We start from the raw sequence: 5,247 nt of genomic DNA, 5'->3' as shown, positions 1-5,247 counted from the left end.
TTCTTCTTCCAAGTACAGGAAAGAAGGTCCTTGAAACCATCGAGCATCCGGCGAAAGGTTAGGTCCATGACCCCATTTGGTTGCGTCGTCGGCTACGTTTTCTTTTGATGGTACCCACCTCCAATCTTCGGCATTCGTCCTGGTTAAAATTTCTCCTATCCGGCAGGCAACATATTGTCGATATCTTCGATGATCCGAGTTGATCTATGCAAGAACTGTTTGTGAATCCGTCCAGTAGATAGTGCGTTTGATGCGGAGTCTATGGTGTTCCTTAATCATCTGTTCCATTCTAACTCCGAGAATGGCGGCTTGAAGCTCTAGACGAGGTATGGAAATAGTTTTCAACGGAGCAACCTTCGATTTCCCTGCCACAAGAGCGCATTGTATTCGACCGTTGATGCGAACACGAAGATAAGCAACACACGCATAAGCTTGTTCGCTAGCGTCCCCAAATACATGCAACTGCATGTCTTCAAAATCGCTCCCGACGCAGTTAGGAAAGTAACATCGATTGATTTTCACTTCCTTGAGATTGTCAAATAGCCGTGTCCACTGCTGCCATCTTTCTCTCAACTCTTCTGGAATCCGCTTGTCCCAGTTCGTTTTCGAACGCCATATGTCTTGGATCATCACTTTTCCATGGATAACGAAAAAGCCGAGAAGTCCCAGAGGATCAAACAGAGACATAACTGCTCTTAGAACTTCCCGCTTTGTTGGATGTGGAAACTCAGTTTTATTCATGGAATACACGAACACATCCTCCGTCGGGCGCCACAGCATTCCTAGTACACGTTCTGCGTCGTTATTTAAGTTGAGATTTTTTGCATCCGCCAGATTCCGAACCCCTATTCGATCAAGTAATTCTTGAGAATTAGAAAGCCAATTGTGAATCTTAAATCCTCCTTGGGCATGGACGTATTCCACTTCCGCAGCTAGTTTCATTCCTTCTTCTACCGTTTCAGTGCTATCCATCCAATCGTCTACGTAATGGTGCTCTATGATGGCTTCCGCAGCCTCTGGGTATTCATTCGCGTACTCCCTCGCATTGCGGTTTTTTATAAACTGGGCCGAGCTGGGTGAGCACGTTGACCCGAAGGTGGCCACGTCCATGAAGTAAACTTCGACGGGATCTTCTGGAGATTTACGCCACAAAAGACGCTGTGAATTCCGATCTTCTGCGCGTATCCGCACCTGGTGGAACATTTCCTGAAGGTCCGCGCAGATGGCTATCGCGCGCTCTCTAAAGCCAAACAGCACTCCCGGCAGCGAACTCAACAAATCCGGTCCTGTCAACAGCATGTCGTTGAGCGACACTCCATCCACTCTAGCAGCTGCGTCACAAAATATTCGGATCTTCGTAGGTTTTTTGGGGTTCAGAGTCACGCCTAGTGGTAGGTACCATGCTCGTCTTACGTCAGCCGCAGCTAGTTCCTCTTCGGTGGCCTTGTGAATGTACCCTTTTTGTACGTACTCCGCCATCTGTCTTCTTACGCTCTCTCCAATAATAGGATCTTTCTGCATTCGTCGCTCCAAACATCACAGTCGGCGCTCGGCCATAGCTCGACTTGCAGGAAATTCAAAATCATCATATCTCCAAATGAGGCCCGTCTCAAATCTCTGACCGCAACGGGTCGTGGTCTCCTCCATGATTCGAATCGCTCTAATATCTTCTTTCGACTTCGTATAATTGTTTCCAGAGGTGGTTATGTTTTCAGTCGAGAAGAACTCTTTTACTAAATTATGTAACTTTTCGTCACAGTTACATTCACAGATGTGAAAACTTTCGGCATCAACCGACATCTTTCCCATAGCACCGTAGATTGACCATCCCAAGCGACATTTCGAGGCAATGGGGTCGCCGGGAGCTCCTTCTCGAATTTTTAACGTCGCTCCTACATGGGAATTATCATTCCCGATCAGAATCCTTGGAGTAGCGTTTTTGTAATCCTTAATGGGTAGCCCTCCAATGTGAGGGTATTTTTTAACTAGCTCAGCATAACAAATCGTCTGTTTCGGGAGATCTAAGCTAGAAACCGTACGTACATTGAGGGTAAATTTCTGTGACTGGGATGTGCCGGCAATAGTCAATGTGACCCGCCGGGATTCTATTTCACTACGGGTAACGTTCCCCGTCCATCGGAGGCAAAGAGGAGCTAGTTCGCCTTTGATATCTAACTGCTTCGCTATGTCTTCGTCCATCAGCGTCATGGATGAGCCGTCGTCGATGAACGCAATAACATTGATTGATTTTCCGTTTCCGTATAGAGTCACCGGAAGCATTCGGAAAAGAGCAGATTGATTTGCACGATGATGATTAATTACCGCCTCTATCTGTCTCTGCTGATTTCCGCCAGGTGCCGTATTTATGTGCAGCAGGGTGTGATGTTTCAAACGACAACCGTCTATGTCGCATAATTTTGATGATTTACACGGTCTCCGTCCATGGTATCCTAGACAGGTTCGGCATACACCTAACTCTTTAATCTTGTCCCAGCGATTGTCGACGGACAACTTTCTAAATTCCAAACAGTCTTTTACGCGATGTGTCGGGTCCTTACAGATGAAACAAGTTGGATTCACTGATCGCTGAAAACCTCTAGCTTCCTCGACGGCATTGGGACTTCCCTCAACTTCCGCTGATTCGTATCGGGATGATGAGTTTTCTTCGGCATGTGTTCCACAGAAAGGTCTTAAATTCGGTTTGTCGATCTTGCCGCCAATCAAGGAGCCTGTCTTAGCACCTGGTACTTTCGACTTCAGTGTTACTTTCGTCGCGGCCGATGCTAACCGTGACATGTACGTTGAAAAAGTTTGCAGGTCGTTGATTGTATTCTTCTCCATATATAGCGCCCATTCCAATTTCATATCATCAGGAAGCTTTTGCACCAGCTCGAATAACAATGACGGATTATTCAACTGTTCTTGTTGATTAGCAACCACCAAATGCATACACAGATTCTTCACGGCTATTCCGAAGTGAATCAGGGTCTCTAAACGGTCGTTTCTTGGTGCAGGAACCTGTCGAATCTTTTGTAGCAGTGAGTAAACCAATAGTTCCGGTCTCCCATACAGCATTCGCAGGGTATCGATAATGCTCGGGACGGCGGCAGGTATCATCAACTCACTCTGAACAGCTTCTTTGGCAGGACCTGTCAAACTCCTCTGCAACCTCATAAGATTCTCGACGTCAGAAAATCCGCAGGCATCTGATGTTGTCTGGAACGCGCTGATGAACTGCGGCCACTCTTCTGGAGTGCCATCGAACCTTGGCAACTCTTTCGGCATCACCTGACGGGCTAGCAACTGTTGATGTGTCGGAATTCTACTCACGGCACTTCGGGAATCGGCTTCATGCCCTCTGGCACTAGAAGGATGTCTATCCGCTTCTCGATTTTGTGCACCATCATCTGGAACAACTTTTGACACGAGATTTGGGTACGAGCGCGATGAATTCGGAGGCAAATACTGGGTGCTCTGTCGTAAATCGGATTCAATGGGCGTTGGCCGAAAGTCGGAATCTACGCGTTCGATATCATCAGGCCTAATAGGGGAGAACCTAACGTACAGTTCTGGTCCCGGAATGCGGGAATGACCGGCTTTTCTAACTTTTCGCTTACGTTCTGGGAAGGAATTTTAGGAATAGCTCCTGTATTTTGGGACTGCTTAATGTTTCTTAACTCCTGCTGGTAATTAGTTTGGACTGCTAACATCTCAATGTTTCGCCTACCTTGCATTTCATCGTTCTCAGGAATACCTGAAACTTGCGGCTCTGATGTGGATCGCCGTGGTTGCTGCATTGTCGAACACCCGGCAACTTTGCGCAATCCAATTTTCCATTGCTCGACTTTCTGGATCCCACTTATAACTGATCGGCGACTTTGAGATTCGTTCTCTGCTTTTCCTATTTCCTCTTCGAGTTGTCGAAACTTCTCACGATGAAACTCTTGGTCCAGTTCAAGCTGACGTCTCTCGAATTCCAAGTCCTGTTCGGCCTGTTTAGCTCGACGTTCCATATCGAGTTGCTTCTGCAGCAACACTCGTTCAGCCTCAAGCTTCTGCAATGTCAAACGGGCACGTGATCGTGAAGGGGAGACGACTGAACCTACTCTTGAGCTTGATGCGCTGCTCAAAGACGGTTCCGCTTGCTCCTTCCGTTCCTTCTCTACAGTCGTATCGATTGGATCGAGTCCCGAAGGCTTGCACATCGGACAAACAAAACTCTTGTCGCATATACTGTCGCCTACACCCGCACACCCTTAGTGGTACCAACGGTCACAGGTATCACACATGACCATCTGGTCCGTATCCGGCTCTTTACACAACTGACAATTCGAAACACCTCCTCGAGCATTCGAAATTGTCTTATCTTCCGTACTGCGATTGGCGACATTCTGTTGCTTTCCGGAGGGCATCCTGAACATCAATTTTTTAGATTTATTGGGTTGGTTTTTTGGCACCTTTTTTAAGCGAATCTGCACCGTATTTGTGGTGTAAGAAGTAGCTAAAACTATAAATTTATTTAACATTTTGTTGTAAAGAGAAGAGACTATCATCTACTTACAATTGATGGTGTCCTAACCTCGCAAATACAAATCTATTATAGCGTAAATATATGGATCGATATCCGCCTAAAGAGGAGTAGAACTGGTTTGTATTTAACTATAAGAGTGATTGTTATAAGTGACTTACTTATATGAGGGTACAATTTGGTTTCATGCGTAGAAACTCGCTTAAAACCTCCAATAGTCCTTAAGCACACGTGTGCATAAATGTCGCATAAGAATAATATGGATCGATATCCACCTAATCAGGAAAAGGATCGTTATGAATCTAGCCATAAGAGTAATTTTAATGATTCACTTACTATCTTGGAAATAAGTCTGAATTAAGACGCAGAAACTCGCTTAAATCCTCAAACGATCCTAAAGCACAACGTTTGCTCTCGACTGTGACAACGATGATAATCCAAATTTCTAACAACCGTTCTTCTTCTCTTTTTCTTTGCCTAATCCTCACTAAGAAATGTCATTACTTCTACCGCAGTGTTGCGTGCTACCAGATATTGTTGATACTCTCCGAGGTCGGTCAGTTATGCCGTAACAGGTTCCTTAATATCACTTAACTATGTGCATCGGAAGTATGGAGAGGTCAACTTCTACCTGACGCAGTTCCTTTCGGGTCATGGGTGTTTTAAGCAATACCTTCATCGGTTTAAGCTTATCAGCTCGCCTTATTGCCCGGAATGCG

At 45.8% G+C, this 5,247-nt stretch overlaps 1 long non-coding RNA gene across 1 annotated transcript; it reads right to left on the bottom strand.

Annotated features, from left to right (window-relative positions):
• Positions 1–4,500: 4,500 nt before the first annotated feature.
• Positions 4,501–4,983, bottom strand: LOC129746858 (uncharacterized). The gene is made up of 3 exons (XR_008737387.1): positions 4,865–4,983; positions 4,690–4,803; positions 4,501–4,628 (listed from the first exon to the last, which is right to left on the bottom strand). It is a non-coding gene; the product is annotated as an uncharacterized LOC129746858 (long non-coding RNA).
• Between the last annotated feature and the right edge of the window lie 264 nt (positions 4,984–5,247).

The sequence above is a fragment of the Uranotaenia lowii genome, chromosome 2 (assembly GCF_029784155.1).
Source record: "Uranotaenia lowii strain MFRU-FL chromosome 2, ASM2978415v1, whole genome shotgun sequence".
NCBI classification, from domain to species: domain Eukaryota; kingdom Metazoa; phylum Arthropoda; class Insecta; order Diptera; family Culicidae; genus Uranotaenia; species Uranotaenia lowii.
Note: the sequence above shows the minus strand (reverse complement) of the source record. Positions and strands in the feature narration are given on the sequence as shown.